Raw genomic sequence first — 14,121 nt, forward strand, 5'->3', positions numbered from 1 at the left:
GAAAACGACCCTCGCCAAACCAATCTTTTCTCATCGCTGCAACTTTACAAGATTATGACAGGTTTGGATAAGGTCGACAAAGAAAAGCTGTTCCCATTAGTTGATGGTATGAGGACGAGGTGCCACAGATTTAAGATTTTGGGTAAGAGATGCTGGTGGGGGGGGGGGCGGGGGGATGTGAGGAAGAATTTTCTTCACAGCAAGTGTCAATGAGCTGCAACTCGCTGTCTATAAGGACAGTGGAAGTGGAGATGATCAATGATTTATAAATGAAATTGGATGGGCACTTGAGGGAAATAAATTTGAAAGGCTATGGGGATAGGACAGGGGTATGCGGCTGAGGTGGAGCAGAGTGTTGTCAGTGGACATGTGAAAGCTGAGTCCTTGTCTTTACATCGTGTCTCCAAGGAGCAGCATAAGGATGAGAAATAGGAGGGAGTGAGGAGAGATCCATGGGGGTCTCCAGAGGTGATGGTGCAGGGGCAAGAAGAGAAGCCATTGAACAAGATTCTCCGGCAATCATTGGATGGGTAAGAGTGGAAACAAGTGAGTTCAGTCCCACTGAGCTGGACAATGAAGGAGAGGCACTGAAGGAGGATGTTGTGTTCAACAGTGTCAAAGACTGCAGAGGTAGAGAGGAATCAAGAGGGAGAGTTTCACAGTCAGAGTCAAAGAAGGGGCTATTTGTGACTTTGATTTTTGTTATTTCAGAGCTGTGACAGGAGCAGAAGCCAGATTGGAGATTAAAGCATGGAGATTGAGAAACTTGCAGGGAATAAGAAGCCAACAAATTGATGAAAGGAAAGTGAGGCTGGAGATGGAGATGTACATGTCGAACTCTCCACCCACAGGTCAAACTGGGTGAGTCCCTGATCGAACCCTATCTTCTAGAATACACAATCTCATTTTTGATTTAATGTTCCAGAAACCATTAAAGTCAGTTCACTTTTACAGGATATTCCACGTGCTGTAGCTGGGAGACTGGAATCTTTGAGTTCCATCAGAGGAGCTTGCTTGTTGCAGCTACAGAAGAGGGTGTGGGTCCAAGGTACAGAGGGCCGGAGAGAAGAGGGGAGAGGCTGGGAATGGGGAGAAAGAGGCAGCCAGGGAGCATGGAGTAGTGAGGGGAGTAAGATGGGGGACAGGCATTTATTACAGTCTGGACAGTCTCACCCTGAAATATAAGGGCCATTTATACAAGGGAGGAAACCAACTCAAAACTAAACCAATCTTATTAGAGACAGCAAGATATTGGAGATACTGGAAGTCTGATAAAAAGAACAGAAAATGCTGGAAATCCTCAGTGGGTCTGACAGTGTCTGTGGGGAGAGGACGGTGAGGTTAATGGTTCAGGTTGATGACCATTCCTGAGAACAGGATCAGGATCTGAAACATCAACCTCACCTTCCTCTCTCCACAGATACTCTCTGATCCACTGAGTATTTCCAGCATTTTCTGCATTATTTCTAATATGACTCATCCCCATTTCAGACTAGATTCTGTGTTTTTTTTGGTTTGGATTCTATTTCAGAATACACTGGGAAGCTGATGTTGGCTTTGTATCTGACGTTGATTTTGGAAATACATTCCCTGCTTGCTTTGACCACTGTTGTTCGATTTCTGGATTGTGTGTCTCTGTGACCAATGAAATAGGAGGCAAACACTTACCCGGTGTTTAATGTCTTTTACCATCTCCAGTACTAAACATTGGGCTTGTTGAAAGGTAATGAAGCTGTGTTCAGCATTCACTATCTGACAATACTCCACAGCTGCTGGTCAGAGGCCGTGCTGATCTTTGAGGTTTGTCTCTGCATCGTGTTCAGTGAATTGACAGGAATTACTTTCACAGTTCAATCTCTCATTTGATTTGTCCCCAAATCTGAGACATTTTAACACTGATCTGATGATGTTGGTGTGAGTTCAGCCCCACGTAATAAACAGACAGATGTCCATCTGCTGGGCTCTGCCCCAGACTGGAGTCACCCCTTTCATCAAATCCCTTTACTAAAAATTGTACACAAGATTTACTTGGACCTCTGTGTGGTTATGAAGGTGTTTCTGGTTTTTGTGTGTTTTGAGACAGAAACTGATCCCACTTCACATTCCACTGCACGGCCTCATTCTGGGTAATTGTTCTCAATGGTCAGACTCTCCCAGTCTCATTCCCACCTTATCTCATTAGCTTTGTGTACTGTCTACAGGACCAGTGTTTGTCAGAGTAAATGGGACTTTCTCTTACCTTTCTCCCCAGTCGATCTGTGGAAGCTCTTTGAGTGGGAAGGGTTCTCTCTGGTTGGTGCTCTCTCAATCCTGTGCGGGTTCACCTGCTATTGTTCCTCAGTCTACAATCCCTGCTTACTTCCAGCTGTGGACCTTTCTCATCACTCCGTCATTCACCAGGAGATCTAACTATAGCAGGGCAGAAAATGAAAAGAATGCAGGCGGTGTGAGGTAATGTAATGTACACTTTTCTTCCAGGCCATCAAAATTGAATTTGAGGGTCACGTGTTTCTCTTTAATTTTGTACTTTCCAGATCTCCAGCCCAGTGTTTGCGACAGAAATGAGCCTATTTTCTCGGCACCGTGGAGAAACTGACATTGTATCAGAAACTGTCTCTTGGATTGCTGAGGTAACAGAGGGACAAATAGCTGCCGGGATCCTCCACATCTTCAGGATCAGGGCCACGTCTGTCTGGTGAATTTAGTCCCTTTCTCAGATCCCCAGCTCACCCACCTGGAATTCCTGCAAACCTGCACAATTTAATATGGAAATGTGGCATTTTTTTAGTGTTTTAGGAAAACGTCTGATCTCACGGGGTCTATCCTCCCCAGGTTACACACTGTCTGAACACACTGGGTCCATCCTCCCCGGGTTACACACTGTCTGATCTCACTGGGTCCATTCTCCCCGGGTTACACATTGTCTGATCTCACTGGGTCCATCCTCCCCAGGTCACACACTGTCTGATCTCACTGGGTCCATCCTCCCCGGGTTACACACTGTCTGATCTCACTGGGTCCATCCTCCCCGGGTTACACACTGTCTGATCTCACTGGGTCCATCCTCCCCGGGTTATTCACTGTCATCACACTGGGTCCATCTCGGGTTACACACTGTCTGATCTCACTGGGTCCATCCTCCCCGGGTTACACACTGTCTGATCTCACTGGGTCCATCCTCCCCGGGTTACACACTGTCTGATCACACTTGGTCCATCCTCCCCGTGTTACTCACTGTCTGATCACACTGGGTCCATCCTCCCCGGGTTATACTGTCTGATCTCACTGGGAGGATCCTCCCCGGGTTACACACTCTCCTCTCACTGGGTCCATCCTCCCCGGGTTACACACTGTCTGATCTCACTGGGTCCACCCTCCCCGGGTTACACACTGTCTGATCTCACTGGGTCCACCCTCCCCGGGTTACACACTGTCTGATCACACTTGGTCCATCCTCCACGGGTTACACACTGTCTGATCACATTGGGTCCATCCTCCCCCGGGTTACACACTGTCTGATCACACTGGGTCCGCATTATCAAAGATCATTCGGGGTCGTTGGGAGAGTGGAATTTGAAACACAAACAGATCAGCCATGACCTTATTGAAAAGCGGAGCAGGCTAGAGAGGCCGAATGGCCTAGTTTTGCTCCAATACGTATTTTCGTATGTGTAGGTCTTATTTAAGGAAGAATGCCAATGCATTGGAAGAATTTCAGACAAGTTTTGCTCAACTAATACCTGGAATGGGCGAGTTGTCTTATGAGGAATGGTTGGTCAGGCTAGACTTGTATCTACTGGAGTTTAGAAGGGTAACAGGCCACTTGATTGAAACATACAAGATACTGAGGGGTCTTGACAAGGGTGGATGTGGAAAGGATGTTTCCCCTTGTCGGAGAATCTAGAACTAGGGGTCACTGTTTAAAAATAAGGTGTCGCCCATTTAAGACAGAGATGAGGAGAATTTTTTTCTCTGACTGTCATGAGTCTTTGGAACTCTGTTCCTCAAAAGGCAGTGGAAGCAGAGACATTGAATATTTTTACAGCAGAGGTAGATAGATTCTTGATAAGCAAGGGGTGAAAGGTTACTGGGGATAGGCGGGAATGTGGAGTCGAGGTTACAATCAGATCAACCATGATTGTATTGAATGGTGGAGCAGGCCCAAGGGGCCGAGAGGCCTACTCCTGCTCCTAATTGGTTTGGTTAATCGCAGATGACCCCTTTTAAAAATGAGAGGGATGATGGAGAACAGGAGCAGATTCAGCAGGGGTGGGGGGGGGCGGGGGAGGGTCCCACTGTTAAACAGACCATCCTGGTCTGCGAACACTTCCCACAGAATGGCTATAGCCACGGGGGAATGGATTTACCACAGGAACCCATGGAACATCATCTCTCTGGGAGAAGACAGCTTTAAATGGGAAGAGGAATGAATTAATGCAGAATGATTCAGAATCAGGTTCAGAAACTACATTCACATTATCTTGAACCCACAGGGCTTTCTGTCTCTGCGCTGTCTTCATAAATTCTTTCACCGTCAATTCCTGGTTTACTTTGTACAAATCAGAGTGTGATCATTTCAGTTGATCATTGTTTGTAGGATTTGTGCCCGAGTTTCACCCTCTGATGTAAGGTCGCTTCTGTTATGAGATTGGTTTGTATCTGAAGAACTTTAAGAAAAAAAGCTGGCAGTTCTTACAAAAACAAATTGAACTGGTTTGACAAATCTTCACCCAGTTCAGCTGTAAAGAATGTTTAAGGCTAGTTAGAAATGTTTCTTTCTCACTTCTTCAGTAAGTTCAGTGAAACAGACACAAGGTTAAACACCAATTGTTACATCTGTATCTTGAACATGATGAAAAGTCTCACTGATTAGCTCATGTTTGAAGTTTTAGTCAAACACCCGAGAGCTCTTTCATTACCTGAGTTGCTCAGTATTGAGTGGGGTAAGTGCATGGGTGTGGTTAAACCCTGCGGGCCGACTCCGCCAGAGGTCCTGAACCTGCTTTCCTGTAACTTCAAAACTGAAATCTTCCCCAAAAGATGCAGTATGAATTGTGGTAAACATCCAGAGTGAGGAAGAGAAGTCCAGGGCCCACCCCTGTCACAGCTACCTAGGATGGTCTAACACTCTGATTATCTCACACCATCCCTCTTCAAAATGAAAGGAGGGTGCAGAACAACAGCGGCCTGATCTGAGGACCCTCATTGTTAAACAGACCACCCTCAGTAACTGTCTGAGTTCACACTGAGCGACATGAGGAAAAGGAATGGCCACAACCTCCCAGACAACATAATCTCACTGGGAGAAATTATCTTTCAAAAGGAAGATTAAAGACAGACATAGAACACAGGCTCAGAAACTATATTAACCTTACCTTGATCCACAGATTCTCCATTTCCACGGGCAGCCTCCCAGTTCCATCCGTGTAAACCTGTTGCCCCCAATCCCGAGGTTGTTCCTGGTTTTCTTTCAGCAAATCATCATTTGGTAATTGGATCTGATGCTTCTGTCCTCTGACTGGAAGCTGCTGTTTAAAATAAATACAAGTCGAACTGGTTTAACAACTCTTTCAACCGTGAACAAAGTTAGTCATAAACATTTCAGATTTCCAGCACCCGCAGTATTTTGATTTTAATTCTTTATTAAATACTGTCTCACGGCCCATTCAATAGAAATGAATCATTCCCTTTCTGTCTGAAACTGTATTCAATGCTCCACCAATTCCCTGATATTTGGCTTTTCAGACCAACACCTAACAGTCAATGTCTGATGTTTCAATGTGGTCAGAACTTGCCACTTCGAAAGATCAACACTTTAACCATTTAACTGCTGAATGAAAGTGTTGTTGAACGAGGAGGAAGTGATTTTGCCATGGTTACTCCTATTATGTTCAGGATGGTATTCACTCCAGCTGTCTGTTGCCCCTTCACCTGGTGCTAACTGATCTACATTGGGTCCCAGCTTGGCAACGCCTCAATTTTAACATTTTTATTTCTCATGTTCAATTCCCTCCATGGTCTCACCCCTCTCTATCTCTGTAACCTCAGTGCTCAAATGGGGCAGCACAGTGGTTAGCACCGCAGCCTCACAGCTCCAGTGACCCGGGTTTGGTTCTGGGTACTGCCCGTGTGGAGTTTGCAAGTTCTCCCTGTGACCGTGTGGGTTTCCACCGGGTGCTCTGGTTTCCTCCCACAGCCAAAAACTTGCAAGTTGATTGGTAAATTGGCCTTTGTAAATTGCCCCTCGTGTAGGTAGGTGGTAAGAGAATTGTGGGGATATGGTGGGGAATATGGGATTAATGTAGGATTAGTATAAATGGGTGGTTGATGGTTGGCACAGACTCGGTGGGCTGAAGGGCCTGTTTCAGTGCTGTATCACTCTATGACTCCTCCAGACCTGTAAACCTCCAAGATCTCTGTGCTCCTCCAATTCTGGCCTCTTCTACACCCCAATTTCCTTTGTCCCTACATTAGTATCCAAGCCTTGAGCTGTCTAGGCCCTAAGCTCCAGAATTTGCTCTCAAAGCCAAACAGCTTCCCCTCCCTCTACGCTTCAGATGATTTTAAAAATCACCATTTTAACCAAGCATTTACTCAAAAGAGATGTGAGTTGCTGCAGTGCATCTTGTAGATGGTACACACTGCTGCCACTGTGAGTCGGTGATGGAGGGAGTGAATGTTGAGGGTGGTAGATGGGGTATTGATGAAGCCGGCTGCTTTGCCCTGGATGAGTGTGGTTGGAGCTGCACCCATCCAGGCACGTGTCAGCTGCCAACTCCAGTTCCTGCCCACAGGAACTGCAACTGATGAATTGTAACCAGGGGCTGAAATGTGTCTCCGGGTGACATCACAAAGGAAGCCAGGAGCCAATCACACAGCAGCCAGCCCAAGCCCCGCCCAGTCACGGTATTACAGGGTCACATGACCAGGCTCTGCTCTTGGTGCAGTCTCACTGGACTGGAGGGCAGGTTGTAGAATCAGCCCAAAAGATGGCGTTTTCTGTGACCCCCAGGTCCTCTCTAACAATGACTCGAGTGTGCCGCACAGCCTCAAAAAACCCACATACGCTGAATGTGTGGTATTCAAACAATCTATATAGTCTCGGAATGGGACTTTCTCTTACCTTTATCCCCAGTTGATCTATGACAGCTCTTTGAATGGGAAGGGTTCTCTCTGGTTGGTGCTCTCACAATCCTGTGCTGTTTCACCTGCTGTTGTTCCTCAGTCTACAATCCCTGTTTACTTCCAGCTGTGGACCTTTCTCATCACTCCGTCATTCACCAGGAGATCTAATTATGGCAGGACAGAAAATGAGAATATTACTGATGGTCTCAAGATAAATGTAATGTACACTTGTTCTTTAATGTTTAATAATAAAAGGTAACAAACTTAAATAAAATATCTCACTGAATAAACACACTATTGAGGAGCTCTGCTCCTACATTCCATCTTTCTTTACAGTCACAGCCACCACGTGATAGTTTTATTCCTCAATCCCCAGTTAGAGACAGTTTATTCACCATGTCTCAATCTTCAGTCCCCGGTTAGAGACAGTTTATTCTCCATGTCGCCACCTTCAGTCCCCGGTTAGAGACAGTTTATTCACCATGTCTCAATCTTCAGTCCCCGGTTAGAGACAATTCATTCTCCATGTCTCCACCTTCAGTCCCCGGTTAGAGACAGTTCATTCTCCATGTCTCCACCTTCAGTCCCCGGTTAGAGACAGTTCATTCTCCATGTCTCCACCTTCAGTCCCCGGTTAGAGACAGTTCATTCTCCATGTCTCCGTCTTCAATCCCCGGTTAGAGACAGTTCATTCTCCATGTCTCCGTCTTCAGTCCCCGGTTAGAGACAGTTCATTCTCCATGTCTCTGTCTTCAGTCCCCGGTTAGAGACAGTTTATTCTCTATGTCTCCACCTTCAATCCCCGGTTAGAGACAGTTCATTCTCCATGTCTCCACCTTCAGTCCCCGGTTAGAGACAGTTCATTCTCCATGTCTCCACCTTCAGTCCCCAGTCAGGGACAGTTTATTCTCTATGTCTCCACCTTCAGTCCCCAGTCAGGGACAGTTCATTCTCCATGTCTCCGTCTTCAGTCCCCGGTTAGAGACAGTTCATTCTCCATGTCTCTGTCTTCAGTCCCCGGTTAGAGACAGTTTATTCTCTATGTCTCCACCTTCAATCCCCGGTTAGAGACAGTTCATTCTCCATGTCTCCACCTTCAGTCCCCGGTTAGAGACAGTTCATTCTCCATGTCTCCACCTTCAGTCCCCAGTCAGGGACAGTTTATTCTCTATGTCTCCACCTTCAATCCCCAGTTAGAGACAGTTCCTTCTCCATGTCTCCACCTTCAGTCCCCGGTTAGAGACAGTTCATTCTCCATGTCTCCACCTTCAATCCCCAGTCAGGGACAGTTTATTCTCCATGTCTCGATATTCAGTCCCTGTTTGGAGACAGTTTATTCTCCATGTCTCGATATTCAGTCCCTGTTTAGAGACAGTTTATTCTCCATGTCTTGCCTGTTTTGGGATCAGATTGGCTATTTTTGAATCAGTGGACATTCCATTACATTTTCTGGCTGAACTCTAATCAGGGACCAGACTCCCAGTTTCCATTTGTATTTTAGTGGAACCATGAACAAACAGGGAGGGTTGATAGGAAAATATCATCAGTAACACGGTTCTACCTACAAAAGGCAGCTGTATTGTCACAACACTGTGACTGGAAGTGTAACTATAGTAGTCAGTTCACTTCACTTAGTATTCACATAACACAGCATGGGGCTGATATATCAGAAGAACAAGATATTTCTGCTGCTCTGCTCCTTTTTAGTGTGGACACTCTGCTGAATAAGTGTTGTTGACTGGGTTTCTAACAGCCTTGCGTTGGTACTGGACGACTCTGAGACTGCATGTGCTTCCAGTTAGGTACAAACTCCAAAGTGGGGCTGTTAAGGAATGTTTGTAACTATAAGTGAGACATCTTAATAGGAATATTTAACAATCAAAATAGTTATTTACAGTACCTCAATGTGGAAATTCACAGGAGTTTTCACAATTTATGTACATAACTGGATAATATTTGACAACTCATTTACATATTGTTACGAAGAAGGGTCACTGACCTGAAACGTTAACTCTGCTTCTCTGTCCACAGATGCTGCCAGACCTGCTGACTATTACCAGCATTCCTTGTTATCCCTCTGACCCTCTGTACTTCCGAGAGTCCTAACATCCATTGTATATTCCGTTGCCTTGTTAGTCCTCCCAAAATGCATCAGCTCACACAGAAACAGATTATGATTGAATTTTTCCTCCCTTGAACCATGACTTGTAAAAGACCGCAATCCCACTGTTGTTAAAGTTAAAACAAAGCAGTAGGGTTTCTTAACACAGTCTTAAACTTAGGAAGGGGTTAACTTCCCAACACATGCTCACGAACATATAATGAAAGGTAAAGACATAAAAAGGGCAAGGACATTTGCTAAATAGAAAAAAAATCTTAACTGCAAACAAACATAGATTGCTGTTGAAACTAGAATCCTTTTTTTAATTATCAGAAAGTCCAAAACTGGAGTTAACAGACTGGAAATGTCGAGTTGGGTACAAGTCACTGGAAAAACCTCTTTTTTTTTTAGAACATTACAGCGCAGTACAGGCCTTTTGGCCCTCGATGTTGCGCCGACCTGTGAAACCATCTGACCTACATTATTCCATTTTCATCCATATGTCTATCCAATGGCCACTTAAATGCCCTTAAAGTTGGCGAGTCTACTACTGTTGCAGGCAGGGTGTTCCACGCCCCAACTACTCTCTGAGTAAAGAAACCACCTCTGACATTTGTCCTATATCTATCACCCCTCAACTTAAAGCTATGTCCCCTCGTGTTTGCCATCACCATCCGAGGAAAAAGGCTCTCACTATCCACCGTGTCCAACCCTCTGATTATCTTATATGTCTCTATTAAGTCACCTCTCCTCCTCCTTCTCTCCAACGAAAACAACCTCAAGTCCCTCAGCCTTTCCTCGTAAGACCTTCCCTCCATACCAGGCAACATCCTAGTAAATCTCCTCTGCACCCTTTCCATCGCTTCCACATCCTTCCTATAATGCGGTGACCAGAACTGCACGCAATACTCCAGGTGCGGTCTCACCAGAGTTTTGTACAGCTGTAGCATGACCTCGTGGCTCCGAAACTCGATCCCCCTACTAATAAAAGCTAACACACCATATGCCTTCTTAACAGCCCTATTAACCTGGGTAGCAACCTTCAGGGATTTATGCACCTGGACACCAAGATCTCTCTGTTCATCTACACTACCAAGAATCTTCCCATTAGCCCAGTACTCTGCATTCCTGTTACTACTTCCAAAGTGGATCACCTCGCACTTTTCCACATTAAACTCCATTTGCCATCTCTCAGCCCAGCTCTGCAGCCTATCTATGTCCCTCTGTACCCTACAACATCCTTCGGCACTATCCTTCTTACACTTCTTACACTTTCTTCCTCTTGCACTTTCAGAGATAAATTGAGGCAGCTTAATTTCTGATGCAACCTTTTCTAATGGAGAGAAAACTGGCAGAGAGCAGATTTTCTTGCCATTTTGCAGACTGCACCTTCTTTTTAATTTTCTTGCAGGGAGGCCTCAGAGAAGTTAGATGCAGCTTCAAGACAGCTGTGGCTTTTGAATGAGCTGTTCCCTCAACTGCTACTGTTTCAAATCCAGGCAGACTGAAAAGTATGACTTCTGGGCCATGTGACTGGACCACTTCAAGTGGCTGTCCCACCTCCTCCATTTTAACAAGTGGAACACAGAAGTAAAAACTTAACATGCTGTGTATAGTGGCAGTTGACAATAACACCCAAGTGCACAAAAACACAATGTATAGTTGGTTCTCATCTGTTCATGACAATGTCTGTAATAATAAATATTTAGGCTTGAGAAAATCAGAGTCAGTAACTTAATAATTTAAAGCAGAATGTGTAATTAATTACAGATTGCGCTTATTTTTAGGATAAATCAAATCACTATCGATGAAAACAGAAACAGTTCTTAAAGAATTGGAGTTTGAGGATTTATTGGGGTGACTTTCCAGACACAATAGGTGAGATTAGGAGAATTGGAGTTTGAGTATGTATCAGGGTTGCTGTCCTGACAAAATAGGTGAGATTGGGGGAGAATTGGAGTTTGAGGATTTAACAAAGTCTTTAAAAAGCACATCATCCCTTCAGTATTTGGGTGTTTATTTAAATAGGTCCATTTTGATCAATTCGTTACTGATCAACGTTGAACTATTTGGAGATAAAAGGCAGGATCTGAAGAGAATAACAATTTCTGTCCACAGTGAAAAGGCCGGGCAGTGGGACGAGGTGATTTGTTCTTGCAGAGAACAAGCACGATCAGGACGGGCCGAATGGCCTCTGCTGTAACCATTCGATGATTCAGATGAAAGGTCACAGACCTGAAAGGTGAACTCTGTTTCCCTCTCCACAGATGCTGACAGACCAGATGCTGTGTATTTCCAGCATTTTCTGTTTTTATTTCAGATTTCCAGTATTTTCCTTTTTATTTATTTTCCCAAAACAGAAATTTAACGAAAACTGCGCGCGACCCAGGCTGGGTGAAGGGGGAGGGGTGCTGGAGCGGAGCATGCGTAATACCGCCACCGAACGCTGCATAAATTAATGACACTCCATCTGTCCGCTCCTCCCACTGGTCGCGGATGTACAGATTGACAACCACATCTGCCGATAGAAGAGGCCGGGGGCAATCCCAGCTCCGCCCCATTCCGGCAACAGGGTCGCTCGCGGTCACGTGGCTCGGCCAGAAACCTGACTCCGTGTCGGGCACCAATAGTCTGAGTCCTCTCCCCAGTGCGCATGACCACGTTTTGATTGATGCGCGCGAGAAGCAATCGGAGGGGAGGCGGGGCTGTTTGTATTGCGCCTGCGCCTGCGCCGGACTGGCCAATGATCGGCGGGATTTGCTGCTGAGACTCAGTTGAAGAGCGAGTTCAACAGGAACGGTCACCGGCCTGAGATAACAAGGTAAGAGAGTAAATAGTGAGAATGAGACTGGGAGAGTCTGATCACCCAGTACAATTATCCAGCATGAAGACCTGCAATGGAAGGGCAAGTGGCAGCAATTTCTCTCTCATGACAGGATGGGGAACAAGAGGGCGCAGATTTAAAATAATTGACCAAAGAAGCAGAAGCGACTTTGAGGAAAAGCATCTTCAGAGAGCGAGTGGTTCAGGTCTGGAATGTAATGTCTGAGAGTTTGGTGGAGGCAGGTTCAATGGAGACATTCAAAAGGGAATTAGACTCTGATCTGAAAAGGAAGAATGTACAGGATTTGCGGGCGGGAGATTGGCACCAGGTGAATTGCTCATTCGGAGAGCTGGTACAGACAGGACGGGCCGAATGGCCTCCTTCTGCTCTGTAACAATTCTGTGATTGTGATTCTGTGAAAATACACAGTCACAAGTGAATCTTCTGTGTATTTTAGATTAAAGGGATTTGATCTCTGAGGTAGTCTGCCCGGCAGATGTACACTAACTCCCAGCCCCCAATACCAATGGGGAAAGAACTGACCTTTGTGGTCCCCATAATGTTATACTGTGTGTTAATGTAGTACTAGACAGTGTTACTGAATTCAGATATATTTCATATCCAACTATCAAAATAAATGATTTTACAATGCTGAACTGGATGCTGCATTGCACTTCAGTTATTTCCCCTCAGCAAATCTATTTCTGGATTTCAAAATTGTAGTTAAATCACTGTCATTCAACTATAAACATGAAGATATGGAAAGCTTATTTTAATAAAAATTTGTTAAAATTAACAATAATCCCTTGGAATTATTTTCAGAATAAAGATTCTCGTTGATCACCCAGTTCAGCTTGGCTGAGAGTTTTTTTAAAATTAAACTGAGAACAGTGTCTGCCCGGATACATTCTCTATTCATTTCTGTGCTCGTTCAACACAATCACCTGATTATTCTGGGGATCTTTTATTTAGGGGAGGTGGTGATGTAGTGGATGAGTAACTCGCAGACCCAGGGTATTGCTCTGTGGGTTCGAATCCCACCACAGCAGAAGGTGGAATTTGAATTCAATTAATAAATCTGGAATTTAAAAAAAAGCTAGTCAAATGATGGCCATGAAACCATTGTCGATTGTTGTAAAAACCCATCTGGTTACCTGGTCTGGCCTACATGTGACTCCAGACCCACAGCAATGTGGTTGACTCTGACATGCCCTCTGAAATGGCCTAGCAAGCCACTCAGTTGTATCTAACCACTACAAAGTCAATAAAAAGGAATGAAACCGGACGGGCCACCCAGCATCAACCTAGACACCGGAAACGACAACGGCAAACCCAGCCCTGTCAACCCTGCAAAGTCCTCCTTACTAACATCTGGGGGCTTGTGCCAAAGTTGGGAGAGCTGTCCCACACATTAGTCAAGCAACAGCCTGCATAGTCATACTCACGGAATCAGACCTGACAATGTCCCAGAGACTGACATCACCTTCTCCGGGTATGTCATGTCCCAGTGGCAGGACAGACCCAGCAGAGGTGGCGGCACAGTGGTATACAGTAGGGAGGGAGTTGCCCTGGGAGTCCTCAACATCGACTCTGAAGTCTCATGGCGTGAGGTCAAACATGGGCAACGTAACCTCCTACTGATTACCACCTACCGCCCTCCCTCAGCTGATGACTCAGTACTCCTCCATGTTGAACAGCAATTGGAGGAAGCACTGAGGGTGGCAAGGGCACAGAATATACTCTGGGTGGGGGACTTCAATGTCCATCACCAAGGTCGCTCAGTAGCACCACTACTGACCGAGCTGGCTGAGTTCTAAAGGACATAGCTGCTAGACAGGGTCTGCGGCAGGTGGTGAGGGAACCAACAAGAAAACATACTTGACCTCGGCCTCACCAATCTTCCTGCTGTAGATGCATCTGTCCATGGCAGTATTGGTAGGAGCGACCATCGCACAGTCATTGGGTAGACGAAGTCCCGCCTTCACATTGAGGATACCCTCCTTCGTGTTATGTGGCACTACCAGCGTGCTAAATGGGATAGGTTTCGAACAGATCCAGCAATGCAAAACTG

At 45.5% G+C, this 14,121-nt stretch overlaps 1 protein-coding gene across 1 annotated transcript in view; it reads right to left on the reverse strand.

Annotated features, from left to right (window-relative positions):
• The window catches only part of LOC137362158 (NACHT, LRR and PYD domains-containing protein 3-like), a 69,737-nt gene extending 58,206 nt beyond the window's left edge, over positions 1-11,531 (reverse strand). The window contains exons 1-5 of the mRNA XM_068026644.1: positions 11,462-11,531; positions 9,125-9,351; positions 7,124-7,289; positions 5,376-5,528; positions 2,240-2,409 (exon numbers count right to left, since the gene is read on the reverse strand). The gene's annotated coding sequence lies outside the window, so the exon portion shown is untranslated. The remainder of the gene's footprint in view (positions 1-2,239; positions 2,410-5,375; positions 5,529-7,123; positions 7,290-9,124; positions 9,352-11,461) is intronic.
• Positions 11,532-14,121: the final 2,590 nt, after the last annotated feature.

Source organism: Heterodontus francisci, unplaced genomic scaffold (assembly GCF_036365525.1).
Source record: "Heterodontus francisci isolate sHetFra1 unplaced genomic scaffold, sHetFra1.hap1 HAP1_SCAFFOLD_1038, whole genome shotgun sequence".
NCBI lineage: Eukaryota > Metazoa > Chordata > Chondrichthyes > Heterodontiformes > Heterodontidae > Heterodontus > Heterodontus francisci.